A 16,745-nucleotide genomic window follows, 5' to 3' on the forward strand; every position below is an offset into this window, starting at 1 on the left:
GAATCCACTAACACTACCTCTGATTTTTAATATAAAGAAAACTAATATTCCTGAAATACATTTTTGGTTTTCTAGCTCTCTTCCTCTGTTAGTCATTTCATCGTTATCTTCCCTCCAAATTTTCTATACATAGAGCAACAAAAAAACATTCATATCCTTCCCTCTTCATCTTTCTCCATGTTTATGTGTCATCTAGAGGGAAACAATAACAAAATAGACATTTATTTTCTGGTGTGGATCTCAGCTATCGTATGTATGATGATGACAAATAGATGCGGGGGCTGGCAAGTGAGCAGCGTCGTGGCTCTGAGCCTAGCTTCGAGTGCTGGCTTGGGCCTCTCTTTCTTCTCCACCAGTTTCAACTGGGTGGGGGAGAGGGAGTGACAAGTTGGGGAAGGAGATGGTAGAGTTGAGAGAAGATATGCTAGCACTTATCACCCTGAAAGTAACGGTGTTATAATGGAAGGAGATTAAAACTGTGCAACAAGGATGGGATAACAAGGGGGAAAAAATGAAGACTCATTTCAAAAGTTGGCAAAATCATAAGGATTAACATATTAGTTTTTTTTTAATACAAGATACAATTGACTAATTTAAAAAAATAAGAAAACTAAAGCATCACTTAATTATAGCATATATTAGTGATCTCTCTAAAAAGAATTTATATATATATCATTAGATTATATATCAATTTATAAGTTGGGTAAATTCGTTTGGAAAAAAATAATAAATATAATATGTCAAAGTAATTTATCTAATTTCATTAATTTTTTTAAATTAATTAAATAGGTATTATATTAAGCACTGGAAGTAGTAATTCAATATATCTTTCCTTTCTTTTGGCTTAGCGCTCACGGTTGTCTGAAAAAAACACGTGATTTAATTCCCGTGTTTTTACTGTGAACTAGAATTAACAAAATATTAGAGGGAATGTTGCGTGGGAACTCCACTTTGTTGGATTGCAATATATAATGCCCCTTGCATGTATTTTGATGTTCGAGTACTGAATATATGGACGCATACGCTTATTTATTTCAGAAGCAGACTTTTCAATTTGTAATATTTTATATTTTTACTTGTATGCACCTTTTATTTGGATTTTCTGTTCATATGCAAGATGAATGTTTATTATTCTCTTGTACTGTATATATGTTTGTCCGAGTAGAACTAGTCTTGCAGATTTTTCTCCATGCGTCAATCCCTTTGTCAAAATGCAAATGGAAATGGATATTTAAAACAGATTTAATGATTAACTACTAGTTCTGATCAATTAATTAAAACTGGTGCCTTTGTTGAGTATAAGGAAGTTGATAAAGTGGAGATGGATATGAAAATAGAAAGATGGAAATAAATATAGGGTTTAAAAGTGTGTTTGGTATTTTCATGAAATCTTACATCTACACCGTCAGATTTAATGACCATTTTAATGGTAAAAGGTTAAATGTCAAACTATAGAAGTTAGGGATGTGGTTTTTAAACTTTTAAAAATGAAGTTATATGCAATAGAGCTAAAATTAAAAGGGATTATATGTATTTTGGCCTTCTTTGTATAAGAAATATTTTCTCTTATAATGGTATTTCTAAATATAAAAAACAAATTTTTTTATTTGAAATTTTAAACTTGTCTTTCTATTTTTATCCTCCTTAAATATATCTCACTTATTATCTCACTATAATAAATTTTCACTTGTTATTTCTCTACAGTAATTTTTCACTTTTTTTAATCTCTCATGTATTTTCTTTAGTCTTTATAAACAAAAGTATAATTAAAAATATATATTTTTATTTTTAATTAAATTTAACAAATATTTTAAACTATATGATTTTAATAATTGTTTCTTAAAAAAAGGGAGTAGCAATTGAATTTTCTTGGCTAAAGTTCTTTGGCATGTAACTTAAGGGGGAAAAAGTTATTTGATTTGATATTGTGATTCGCAGCCTATAAAAGGATCATGAAGCCAAAGTTCAGAGAACACACCAAGCTATGAGCTTTTGGGCAATTCTCTTTTCTTTTTAAGTGTTTTGTTTAGATGAGTTCTTCTATCTTTTGCTGTTCAGCTCATTCTACTCTTGTAAGAAGAATCCGTTTAATCCTAGAGAGTGTCATATCTTACTTTGTCAATAGTTACGGAATAGCTTTTAAAGATAGTGTCTGTAGAACATGACTAGGATTTATCATTTTTCTGCAATTGCTGCCATTAACAGGATTTACATAGCATTATAAAAGAGTTGGAAGATTAGCTGAATTTTCAAAGAATTTGGGTGGTGCCACCAACAACTAAGACAAGTTTGGTATGCTGTTCCGGTGGGAAAATATTTTCCATGGAGATGACATTTTTCCTTGTACATTGGAACAATTTGGTGGAACCAGTTTTCCATTGCCCGCCCAAAAGTGTGAGACAAATTTATCCCTAAAAAATATAAATGCGACGACACAGCCTCCTTCTGAACTTTTCAAGAGCCCTCCAAAACTTCCACGGCTTCCATTGTTGCATTTTTCACTTTTTCCAGGTCCATTAGATATTCCTGTGTTCTTCTGTTCAGCTTCGCTTACTGTTTCTATAACATGTTTTGCTTCAAATGCATCAAATTGGACGAGGGCTCTTCTCCAACACATGAATTGTTTGGATTTGTACATTACTCTGTTTCACCACTTGAAAAATAGAGGTGAACAGAATGGGCTGATGAACAAGACGCAAATTCGAATTTATTTAGCAAATTCGAATTTTGTTAACCTAGCAGAGTAAATTCGAATTTCATTAATAAATTTTAATTCCAACCTTCATAATGTTGTTGATCTGAACTGATACAATCTCTAGGAGTCATAAGGAAGTAGTTGCGCGACGTGGGCTTTTGAATTTGAAAGAGGGAGTTTGCGCAATATGCTATACGGGAATAAATTCATTGAGGTTGAATTCATTGAATATTTTTATTTACTTATTTAAATAATAATGTATTTTTATTCATTTTTGAATTATTGTATTAATTATTGAATTCGAAAATTCAAATATGAATTTAATCAATAAATACTCATTAACGGTAATACAGTTATTTGCATGTTTTTCCTACCTACCTTGCTATCATTTCCATCCTACCAAATACAATATTTTCGATCAAACTATTTTCCATTTCAGTGTGGCAGTGTCTACCAAACATGTATTGGGTTAGAATTTTTCTATTCCCTTTCTTTTTATTTCCATTCAAATCAATTTTTTATACCAAACGGGCCCAAATTCCCCGCAAAATAGTGAATAAATGATATTGAACTATTAAATTTTAAACAAAAGACTTGTGGCGTTTTTGGATTGGGAGAATAATGGAAAAGAAGAAATTAATTAAATCTAAATTTCTCCTTACAATTTTTTATTGACAAGAACAAATAGAAGGTATGATAAAAGGTAAATGAATTTTTTTAAAACCCTCCCTTTTCTTTATTCGTCTTAATACAAATGCAATTACTTGATTTGGTGCATTCGCAATCACTTGATTTGGGTCCTCTCTGGTTTGTCAAAATGTGACTTCACAAAATTTTGAGGAAATCGCTCATGCAGCAACAAATTAATTATTAATACGTATAAACACATCTCCACAATGCCACACTTCAATACTTAATAAAGTTAGTCGTAACATAATTTTACATATTAAAAAATAAATTAAATTAATAAAATTTTCTAATTTTATTCTTATTAAAAAAAATTTTCTACAATTACAAATCATTTTCATATATCTTTTTTCTTTCTCTCTTTTTTTAAAAAGAATTAAATAAAGATATAATTAAAAAATAAATGTTAAATATAGTACAAGTGACTTACAGGACTAAAACGCCTCCTACTCTCCTAGAGGTGACTTACTTTTAGTACTAGAGTGGTATACACAAATAGATTACCCAAAAAAATTACAACTATAAATATAAATAAATAAAATATGCAATTGCAATTTATTCATGAGTTGGGTTGATTGAGTAGTAGGAAACTTAAAATCCCGTAAAAAAAAATTGAAAACTCAAACATTGTAAATAAAGAAAATTGCTCTGAAATGGAAGTGTTTATAAATAAATAAAAGTTGAGTGTGCGTGTGTGTCTACATAAGAAAAAAAGAAAGGTATATCCCAAAACCTGACGTTTTGTGATAACTGAATTGAGAAAATTTGATGGGAAAGATAAATATATCACAGTGTATAGCATTTTGGTATTAGTTTACCTAGTGTAACGATAAAAAAAGTGTACTTATCATGATACTATATCAGAAGTCGATTATTTGAAAAGTGAGTTTGGATCGTCAAGAAGGGCATTCACTCTCAGAATATTTAAAATAAAAAAAATGAAAATCGTTCAAACCTAAACTCATCAGGTATTATACAACACCATGATTAGGAGAATGAATTTGCTAGTTGATGAAAATTGGAAAAGACAAGAGAAGAGCGAGACAGAGGTTTATAAGGTTTTTGACACTTGTGCAGGAGGGTGAATGGAGACAGTGAAATGAATAGAAGCGATTTAGGAGGTGTTTAGCTTTTGAGAAAAGTGCTTTAAAAAATATTTTACTCATCTACATATTTACTTCGTATATTATTAAATTATTTTTGAAATCATGATTTGAGTTATACCTAAATACTTTTTTTTATGCGGGCGGAAGAACTAAGAAGGCTACGTTAATCGCCATTGACTTGACCTCCTTTTGTGACCATGTGAAATGGAAACGACCCTGCAGGAATGGTATCCAAAAAAAAAAAAAGCACAACTTTTAATTTAGAAAAAATTGCATTAAGGTCCTACTAAGAAAATTAAATAAAAAATTTTCTGAAAATGATCGAATTAATTTGAAGTCCTAATATAATAAACTTTATTATAAGAGATTTTACTTGTTCAATTATTAAAGTGGCTTCATATCTTAAAACAAAAAAAAAAACATAATATAGTGATTTCAGTAAATTTACAAATTTCAATTTGATCACCTACATCCAAACTAGAATTTTGCTTATTTAGATGATCATTGTAGGATTTTATTATTTAAATATCATTTTTCTGTTTTTTTTCCCCGAGAAATAATGACTGCTTAGTACGCTGAAAATCTCTGAAAAGGAAAGTGTTGATTTATCATTTGCAGTAGATGCTTGGTTGCAGCATTTCAAATTGAGTTTATAGATAAATTTACAAATGTACATATACATTTTAATTATTAGCAAAATAATAAATGTTATGTAAAAATTTACAAGTATTTATATGGTGAATTTACAAATGCATATATGCATTTCAATAACGATTGAAAATTTTGGTCTAATAAATAGGAATATGACCTATATATACTGCTTCAATTAATAAATTCGCTTTTCAACATTTTATTTCTAAAAAGAAAGTTGGGAACACGAGAAAGTAGAGATATGATAGGGTTGATATGAATTTTGATTCCTCAAATTCGTTTTTATTTTGGTATTGATGTCTCAAATTTCAAATTGTTTATAGTTTTTCAAGTTTCTTTCTGTCCAAAACAATGGTCCTAATAATTTAATAAAAAATTAGATTATTTTGCCTATTGAGAGGCTAAAACTTATGGTTTAAAACTTGAAAACCAAAAACCAAAATAAGTGCCAACTTGAAGGATAAAAAATTATATGAACTAGATAAGTTATTTAATTAAAAGATTGGAAAAATTCTTTAAAAAGAATCCTGAAATTAGTATTTTTCAATTCAAACACTTAATATTTGAAAATAACATAAAACAAAGTAAATTCAAATTGAAAATTTGAAATTCAAGGGAAACGACAAAAATGGCCCATTGTGAATAATAATTTATCTGACAATAACAAGTTCTTATTGTAAACTAACAAGTCTTAATTTGAGATTAATAACACATTTTTTTTAGATATATAACATGCAAAATAACTTGTGAATTATCTAAAAATGAAAATAATTTATCTAACAACAACTAGTTCTAATTGTGAAATTACAAATCTGAATTCGAAATTAATAGCATGTTTTTCAATAGGATTAACAAAGGTGCACTTTTATCATTTTACTTGAATTTTAAAATTTTAATTTTGGTATACTTTCTTTCTTATTATTTTAAAGTGGGTTTTTTTTTGAAATTTTCCCAATAAAGAAAATACCAAGGAGTATCGAATCATGACAGTGCAAAAGCAACAACCCATGTGGGAGCGTACGATGAGGTCATCTCTCCTGGTCCCACCTGGCCACCTCCACCCACTCCTCTCTCTCAATCAATCAATCTGTCCGTGGATTCTGTGGCGGACACGTCCCTCTAGCATTTTCATCAAAACATTACAAACATTCTCCCAATTAAGGGTGTTCAAGGCCGGCCCATCCTGGTCGACCCGTTCCGATCCTAGTCTTATTAAGACGGAACGGGGCAAAAAAGGAATCGGGACGAGACCGGACACGGGACGGGGTCGTCCCATCCCTGTTCTTTTTTTATTTTTTTTATCCTATGTATATATATATTATTTTTTTCATATTTTTTTAACACTTGAGAATATTCTATGAAATTATAGATATATTCATTTAGAGTTTTTATGTTTGTTAATGATTTGAGATTATTGATGATTAGAATTTTTAGTAAGTTTTTATTGTGTTAAAAAATTTTGTTTAGAGTTTTTAATTACTATTATATGTAATATTTTGGGCTTTTGTTTAAGAGTGTCCAAACAAATAAAAAATAAAAAGATGTTTTTATAAGTTTTAAGCCCAAAAAAATATAATTAAAAAAATCAGATTTTATTAAAAAATTTAAAAAATTAAAAAAAAACTTCAGGACGTCCCGGTCTCGTTTCAGATCCATCCCGTCTTGGCCGAGACCGAGGCAATCCTGGGACGGGCCGGGATACAGACAGATTTTTTATCCTGTTACTATTCATCGGGATGAAACCGGGACGGACTTGTCCCGGTCCCGATCTATCCTGTAAACAGTCCTACTCCCAATCGGTCTCCTGGCTCCACATTCTCTTTTTCCACTTGGATCAGAGGTTTTATCTTTTGCGTGGGGGTCAAGCGTGCTTTATTTATGTGTAAAGCTTGCAAATCATAAACATGTCACCCATAAAAAATAAAAAAATTATAAGCCAAAACTGGGGCGGGGATGAGCCCAAAATTTTTTTTTTTTTAATATTTAGAATCGGAGGAATATCATTGTATTTAAAAAATTTTAAACAGTAATCTGAATAAGAGAAATTTCTTTTTACCACAACACAAGCTTTTTGCTTTTGCATCAGTCTGGAAGGATCGGCCAACGATTCAGTTTGGTGGCGGAAACCAACTACGGACTATTCAAATTAAAAGTACGTGGTTGAAATTTTATATAATTTTATTTTTATATTTTTAATAATTTTAATATTTTAACTTACATGAAATTTAAAATAAATATTATTTTTTAATCATCGGTGTTTATAAAAAAATTGTTTAAACATTATTAATTAAAAATTTTAAATTTGAACTGCTGAAAATTAAAACTATATTCAGATCATATGCATTTCATTGTAGCAATAAGCACTAAAATCAGTTTTGATTTGCAAATTAAATAGGCATGGGTTATAGAAGGAAAAATTTAATAAATATCTAAAACAGCGTAAAACAAAAGGTATTTACTTTTTGATAAATAAAACCAAGATAAAATTTTTTAGCAAAAATTAATTTTTTGATTTTTCAAATTTTAACTCACTTATAATTCAATTCTCCAATTGTGATCCGGCGCAACTCAGTCTCTGGACTACTTTTGATTATTTTATAATTTAGTCTCTAATCTTTTCATATTTAATAATTTGATTTTTTTTGTTGATTTAATATTTAATTCTTATTACATCATGGGGAGGAAGAATGTTTCTTCGAAAGGGATGATTGATGTGGAGAGGATAACACACAGAGAGGTATTATTTTTCTCTCTGCATCCCGATTCATTCATCCTCTGTTTCTTCTTCACCTTTCTTTCATCCAATGAGTGTTTCTTTCTTTCTTTATCATTCATCAGGATGACGAGGAATCGATTTTCTTCCTTTCAACTCTAATTTTTGACGCTCAACTGATTCTGCTTTTCATGAGTTACACAATCTTCTATAGTAAGGATGATTTCTTTGACATAGCTATCTTGCAATTCGCTTGACCATGATCCGCAGAATGGAAGGACTAGATATTCTGAACAAAGTAAGATTGATAATGGGGTAAAGTGTGTCTTAAGATTCATTTTATAGAGTTTTACATGTCGGAAACATTTGAACATCAGCAACTAATAGATATCCCTAAATCTTTTTGCTTCATATGCCATAATAGAAGGCTGAAATTTAACATGCTGGAAATATTTGAACATCAGCAACTACTAAACGAAGGACGAATTTAAACAATTTTAATCCTTGACACAAGTAAAGATTCATTTTATAACGTTTTACGTTTTCCTTTTGTTTCATTATGTATGACAGCAAATGTTCTTGGCTTAGTAACAAAAGGGAAGTTGAAAAAAGATGCGTGTAGATAGAACACTCTCACTGCTTCAAGGCGTGCTTAATTACTCTGATGTCCCGTTTGGTAGGGAGCATTGAAAACGAGGGATTGCAATTGGGATTGCAATTGAAAAAAATCATTAAAATAATACTTAGCATGAGTAATTGTTTGTTATATGGGATTAGACAAACTCATAAAGGTGGGATTGGAGAATACCACTTCCCCCCATGGTATTCTCCAATCCCACATACATGGCTTTGGCTAATCCCATATATCAAACAATTTCTTATACTAAACACTCTCTTAATAGATTTTTTCAATTGTAATCTCAATCCCAATCCCTCATTTTCAATGCTCCCTACCAAACGTAACCTGAATTTAAAGATGTGGATATTGTCATTAAGGTGGATTGCTTAATTATTATCTTTTCAATTTAATATGGATACTGTGTGATAAGGAAAGCCCTTCGTTTCAATAGGAAAGTAGTTGAGTTTGTCGGGTTTGGATGCTTTAAACAAGTTTAACAAATGCCCTTGTATTTTATATTCACCCAATGTTCATTTCTCTAGCTCTTGTGCTTTTAGTATGATGAAGAATATCTTATATAAGTTGTGAACTGACTAATGAAAATGCTGTTGGAAATCAATTAATGTTGTTTTCTTTCTTTCCAGGCTGTGATTGAAAATGTTAGTCTCAAACGCTATATTTAAAGATCTTGAGAATACCTGCCCTCCCCACTGCTGTTTAGCAACAAACACATCAACTATTGATGCTAACACCATTGGTGAAAAAACCAGCTCTCAAGATCATTAAACCTTAAGTGACTAAGGAGCTGTTTATGTGAGAGATAGGTTCTACAAAACCATCTCTCTTCTTCTCAGAGAGCTTTAATTTTCTCTCCTATCTCTTCTATTTTCTTCTGCCTCCGACATGCCTTCTCTAACTCCAATTGCAAATCTACCCACCTTGACCTCCATGTTGCTTGATGAGGAAGGGGGTGGGGATGTGGAGATGGGGTTAAAGTAGGGTGGGGAGAGATGGGGCTGGGGATGAGGAACGGGGTTAGGAGAGAAGTAGAAGGAAGAGGAAGGAGAGGAGAAGGAGGAAGAGAGAGAAAGAGAAGGAGAGGACGGAAGAAAGATAAGAAAATGGGTGGGAGCATTTTTGTCTTTTTTTTTTTTCAATATTTCATGATTCATATTCAAGACCCAGTGTCTAACAATAATTTTGTTAATTTAAATACTTATTAACAATTTTATAATTTTGGGGTCTCTTTTTGCAATTTTCCCAACCTTCTTTTGCTTCTCAATTTAGTCTAAATTTTCAATAATATGTTTGGTCATTTTTATATTCTTGCCACAATTTTATTTTGGGAAAATTAGGAAAAAGGCCCCATTTGGAAGACCTGACAATTTGTCAGCTTTTAAGGTCCTTCACTGTAAATAAATGTCACAATGAAAAGGCCAAAAAATCCTTAATTGCATAGACTGGAAGTTTAGTTGTACATAAAAAATATATATATCACACATTACTAAAGTTTGATTGTACCTAACCTAAGTTGTACATGATGAAAAATAAATTGCACATAACAAAAATTCATTTGCATATAGGGAAGATATATTGCATGTAAGAAAAAGTAAATTACATTTAACCTGTAAGTTGCACATAATAGAAGATAAAATGCATATACGGGGAGTTTAGTTGTGCAAAAGAAAGATATATTAGATGTAAGGCAAGTTAAATTGCACACAACATGCTTTGAATATAAGTGCAATATGTGCAAATGCTTTGAATATGAGTGTAATATGTGCAAATTACATGAGGTGCAACTAAACTTTCTGTAATATAATTTCTTGTGCGCAACTAAACTCCTCATATGTGTAATTTGTCGTCTATTATGTGCAATTCAAGTTAAGTGTAACTAAATTTTTCTTACATGCAATATATTATTTTTATGTGCAACTGAATTCTTGGTTTGTGCATTTATTTTTCATTATGTACAACTTAAGTTATGTGCAACCAAACTTCAATACCGTGCAATAAATCTTTTCTACATGCAGCTAAATTCTCAATCTGTGTAGTTTATTTTCCATTATGTGCAATTTAGGTTAGGTATAATCACACTTCAATAAGGTGCAATATATCTTTCCTATTTGCAATTAAACTTCCTGTATATGCAACTTATCTTTTATTGTATTTAAAACATGTCCTGTGTAATCTAACTTTCTAATAAGCCTTTATTTTATTATGATTTTTTTATATGTAATTTGATGATTTTATCACATTTATTGTGCTTAAATACATTTATTATGATTAATTGGATTATTGTGATTGGCTGAAAATATTGTTAAAAAAGCCAAAAATATCATATTTTTATGATTTATTTTAACTGACTGATTTTTTGAAAAATATGATGTCACAATATCTTGGATTTTATTATAGAAAATTTGGGAGAAATTGAAGATGAAAGCTGAAAGAGAAGGACTTAATGAATTATAGGTAAGGACCAGCAGATTTCAATAATTACAAAAGAGGACCAGCACATGCAACTCCCCGCTTTGGGAGACAGGCTTACGGCACCTGATTCAATTCTTCTCCTATTCAGATGGACAAGAGAAAGACCGTGCAATAGGGAAGCGACGGACTCCATCACTACCATCACCCTTCACCTTCCATTCGTTCTATCCCTTCTTCCCTTCACCTTCATCATCATCGTCAATCCTCTTCTTCCAGTCCGTCTTCTCTTTCTTTCTCCTACACTCCATTTTCAGATTCACGATCTCTGTCTCTATTCCTCTTCAAAACCCAACGGCCTTCGTCTATCTCTCCTCTCCCACTCTTGCTTTCCTCTCCAGTCCGTTAACACCGTCCCTTTCCCACATTCTTTATCTTCATCATCACTTGCATCTAACAGGGGAGTTAAATCTATTCAATTCATTTTCTCTTATTTATCTTTGGATTCGTGGTTGTGGAATGGTATTTTGTAATGTCGGAGGCTGAGATTTCGGTTAATTATCTCTGCTGAATTAAGCATTTGTCATTGTGATTGGATTTTGTAGCTTGAATGTTATATATTCATGTATTCCTTTTTGTGAGTTTATTGATATTGTACTGGTTGACATGTTAGCAGGGATGATCTTGTTTTTGAGTGTCTTGGTTGAGCACTTTGTTAATGTCTAGGTTCAGCATTATTCTTTAAGAGGAACAAGCTGTTTGATTTAATCACAGTTGCACATTAAGTAGTTTTCAATAGTGAGTCAAGAGGTGTTTATTAGCTATGGTAGTAGAAATAATTACCAATTAAGATTGCTAGACTCGAACGGTGTTTTAGATTTTCCATTAAGACTTAGGATATTGTTTTTAACTCCCAAAATATTTTGAATAAGGAAAGTCATTGATCCACTTCCAAGAAGCATTTATATCATACATTTTATCATATTCATTCTCATACCACTTTTATAACAAAAAAATATTAAAAAATGGTAGTTTAGATTTATTTTGTTACATTTTTAATAGTTAGTACAGTAAGACTAATTTTCAAAATCCAAAACCTTTCTCCCTTGTCAATCTATTGTTTTTAATGCTTAGTTAGCTTAGGATTTCGAATAAAGGTTCCTTACAATGAAATGACTCGAGTTTTGTATTATATTGTATTGCTTAGATTTATTTTTTAGTAGGAACCCCACGGCAGACGATAAAGACTCTCATTACTTCCCTTACATGCAATAAATGTTTATTGTGTGCAACTAAACTTTATATATATGCAGTTTATCTTCTATTATGTTCAAAGCATATTATGTGCAATCTAACCTACCTTGCGTGTGATATATCTTTCTTATATATAACTAAACACTCCATATGCATTTTATCTTTCATTATGTGCAACTTATAAGTTAAATACAATTGATTTTTCCTTACTTGTGATATATCTTTCTCGTGTGCAATTGAATTTTTGCTATGTGCAATTTATCTTTTATTATTTGCAACTTAGGTTAGGTACAATCAAATTTCAATAATATGCAACTAAATTTCCAGTCTGTGCAATTAAGGTATTTGGTCTTTTCATTATAACTTTAATTTACATTGAAAGGCCTCAAAAGATGACGAGTTATCAGGTCCATTTACCTATATAGCTTTCAAATGGGGACTTTCCCCCCATATTCCCTTTTATGTTCAACTTTTTTTCAAATAGAGACCAATGGAGGAAAAAGGAAGAATAAATAAAGGAAAATCACACCACATTTTATGTCAAAAGAGAGCCACAAATGGGAGGATATAATGCTCTATGTACAACCATGCATATCTGAAACGAAATATTGACTTCATGAAAAGTGTCGTGACCAGAAAACAAAAACAATAAAAAGTGTCGTAGCCAAAAACGGAAGAAAGTAGCCAAATTTCGAATGCTCCTCGTCCTCACATTTGTGTTTGGTGCCAATTAAATTTGCAGCTTTAGATGGTGAAGGCTCCATCCGTTCATCAAATCACTCATTATATATCAAGTAGACAGCCCTTTGTTCATAGTGAATTCATTCCCAAAAATTGCTTTCACCTCCACTTGGTCATCAAATTCTAGATTTGATATTGTTTCCTTCCCTTCTGCTTCTTCTGACGAATTTAGTTTGTCGTCAGTATACACCAAAGTGGTTCTCTTGGTATAATTTATTATCATTAAGTTGATTATATAAGATTCACATGTCTTCTTATCCAAATCACTTGAGCGGAAATATACACAATAAATAATCACCCCTTTTAAATCATCGCGACCATTAGCTGAAGGCACTTTAAATTCTATAGAATCTCCTTCTCTATTGATAGTTAGCGAATAGGGAAAATTATCATTAGGGAGATAATCATCACTATACTTTTTCAGATTCAACCCCTGCACAAGAAAAGAAACATAACCTCTTTTTTTTTGGTACAGAAATTTTAGAAAAAGGGTTGGGTTCACTCACGATTTGAGGACAGTGCAACTCCTACCTTCACTACGCTATGGTGATGCCCCCCAGTGCTGTAACTAGAGCCACAACAAAGTGACACTCTCCAAGATCAAATCCCCTCCTTTTGGTGAAAGAGTTTAACCCCTTCGCCAGCTGAACCCACGAATGAGGGGTAAAAACATAAGCTCTAATTTAACTATGTAATAGCATGTAGAAATCTTCTTTTTTTTTCTTTTTTAAATGAATCTAGAAAGAGAGGACCTGTGAAACCCCCTCTGAAAGTGCATGAAAGATTTGAGAATTCTTTCCAATTTGAATTAAAAGACATCCCAAAGAGCTTTCACACCTCAAGACATCCATGCAACTGGTGGCATACAATGAATCAGGAATCTCCAACCCATCTTCCAACAAAAGATTTTGTTGCTTTGATTCACCATTAGGAATTGTTGAAGGACGACCACGGAAATTGCTTAACATATTCCACAAAATTGATGATGGCCTGCGCTCGTGTTGGAATACGAGGTGGTGGATTATTTGTTGGGGACATCCAAGAGATACAGATGAGGAATCACATAACGTGATAATCTTTCATGACCATAAACAGATAGATATAAAATGCTTTTTAATCTCACTAAAGAATAAGGAACTTGTTTTAATGTAGAAGCAACTAGAGGCACCTAAGATTCCATTTGCTCTACATCCTCCTCAAGCTTTTCAATATTTTTACAACCATATCAACAAGACCGAAGAGTATTGATACTTGAATGGGAAAAGTTTGAATAAGATGAGGATAGACCGAAGGTTTAAGATTCTGGTTGATCCCAATCTTTTGTTCCAGTGATCAAAGAGATTTTGGGGTCATAAGAACAGCATTTAGCCCCTTCATGGACGGTCCAGCTGCCTCAGCGATTTCTTCATCATCAGGCTGTCCTCCGTTTTCACTATACAATTATTTTCTTGCTTCCTTCACCCTGTAAGATGCCTCCACCATGTGGAGCTGTTGAGCCAAGAACAACACAAATCAATTCATTTGGAACAACAAATTATATGTAGCATAGGAACTACTTTGATACATGGTTAAGGAGAAAGTAATCATCATTCAACAATCACAGATTACTCACAGGTAGGCACATTGTCCTTGACTGATCGGAAAGTGATTTCCGAACAGCTTGTTTAATCCCCCAGTGAGCATAGGTGGAGAACTTAAGACCCTTTGAAGCATCAAACTTCTCAGCACCTCTCCCAAGGCCTCGACATGCTTCCTGTGAGTCAATAAGGAAAAGCATAAAGTACTCATTACTAGAAGCATCAAGGTCATCATCACCATGCTTAACGTGATACTTTAATTACTTCCTATTTTAGTCCCCTAAAGATGACCCAACCATTCAATTCGCTCCCTCAAAGAATTTGAGTCTTCTTATAGTACTTGAAGGTATGGCGGTACTACAATACAATCTCTTAGAGTTAGATGTTCCATGGAATTGAAATAAAAGCAATCTTTCTAACAACAAAGCGGTACAAAATGTTATAGGGAGCGAACTGATATTTGAGTAATTCTTGGAGGACTAAAATGGGATTTACCTCTGACAATATTTATTTACCATAAGAGTAATACTGGTGAGACAAAAACCTGGACAAGATCTTGGAGATTCATTCCAGCTCCCTGATAAATTTTTCGCAATTGATATGACAAGACTTATATTACTCTTAATCATTTTGTCCTTGCTAAAGGTGCCATAATTTAAGCGCTTTCTCAAGGTTTTCTGATCCACTCCTGCTGCTGTAGCCCATTGAGCGAATGTTGGCGGACTGCCACATCTTTCTGCTAGATCATCTTGGAGTTTTTCCAACTTTAGTAGGTCCTGAAACATAGAAAAGGAAAATAAGATAGGCTATAAAATGAATAGAGAAATTAAATCCACAATGAAAAAGATACTTTAGTTCTCTAGTGATTCTTGGACTTCAAATCTTGAAAGCTCTACAAAGTCACGAGATCTTATGATGGAGATATATATTTACACGAGTAGCTCTATTATTATTAAATTAATAATATTATTATTTTTATTTTTTTAAACCCCCCCCCTTTTTCTGCTCCCAGTTACAGAACAGATGACCAAAGAGAGAGCTTGAAAAGCTTCCCTGTATCATCGATTCTTAATAACACAGGAAGTAATGCACAGCTCTACCTGTGACTACAATTAAGCAAAAAATTTGAGGGAACATTACATAGCTATGAGAACTTTAAGAAAATTCTAGCAGCAAACAAAATCTTCTTTATTTTGAGGTAGCAATTTCTAAATTCCATTAAATGCCAGCAAAACAAAAATTAAAAGAACCAGGAAGAAATTTAACCAGCTTTAGGGCATAGCTACTCATCCAAAATAAATCATTTGAAGCAACTAATAAGAATGGTGCTAAACACAATATCTCAAAAAGGCTGCTGCCAATTGGAGAAAATTTTAGAATGACAACTAACATAGATGCCCAAGATACATTAAAAAAAGGAAAAAAGGAAACAGCTCAATGAAGATTATCTGGTAAATATTAAGTGATTAGCATCATAGACATGAACATCACTATATGCAAATCATACCTGTATTCCTTCAGATAGCTCAAGTTCTTCAGTTGGACTAAGAAGTTTAGTACTGCTAGTTGTTGCTCTTAAATATCGTAATGGATCAGTATAGTCTACTTCTTGCATAGCAGCACGTTTTTTACGGCTAGAAGATCCAGACTTGAAGATAGAATATTTGTGGAAGCCCTCTCAGCTGCCCTGGCTCTTCTAGCTTTTTGTTCAGTTTGGCGCTTTGACCTAACAGCTATGGTGCCAAAAAGCTGTTCCTCCAAATGCTCAAGTTCCTCATTTGTTGGTTCCACATCATCAGACTCCTCTTCATTATTATTTATGCTACTGTCTCGCATTGTCTCTGCTTCAGTGCGCATGGACCCTCCCACTAGACCATCTTCAGCTTCCATACGTTGAACCCATTTAAGAAGTAAGTTATCAGGTTTGGAAGAAATGGACGGTTTATACTCCGATTCTGCTGGGGACCTATTTTTGGCTAGCACAGCTGCATCCTTTGCAACCTTCAAAGCTGCTTTAGCAAGGGCAACAGCTTCAGAAGCAGCAGCAGCTATTACAGCCTCTTCACTAGTAATAAGAGATTCTGTAGCTAAAGTTGCTTTAAAGCTTGCCTGATTAATAGCACAAGCCTAATTAGCCACTGGAAAGTTATATATATAAAATTAAACATTTTGGAAACACTCCAAAATTAAGAGCTTGGTCAAAACCCTCAAATTAAATATCAACTCACCTGCATATAAGAAAACTAGAAAAGTTCACATTTCATAACGACACTGG

The 16,745-nt window shown here is 32.4% G+C and overlaps 1 pseudogene; it reads right to left on the reverse strand.

The window, feature by feature from the left end:
• Positions 1-13,429: 13,429 nt before the first annotated feature.
• Positions 13,430-16,704, reverse strand: LOC114721453 (RNA polymerase sigma factor sigB-like; annotated as a pseudogene).
• Between the last annotated feature and the right edge of the window lie 41 nt (positions 16,705-16,745).

This window comes from Neltuma alba, unplaced genomic scaffold (genome assembly GCF_004799145.2).
Source record: "Neltuma alba isolate B1F8T4 unplaced genomic scaffold, ASM479914v2 tig00012036_pilon, whole genome shotgun sequence".
NCBI lineage: Eukaryota > Viridiplantae > Streptophyta > Magnoliopsida > Fabales > Fabaceae > Neltuma > Neltuma alba.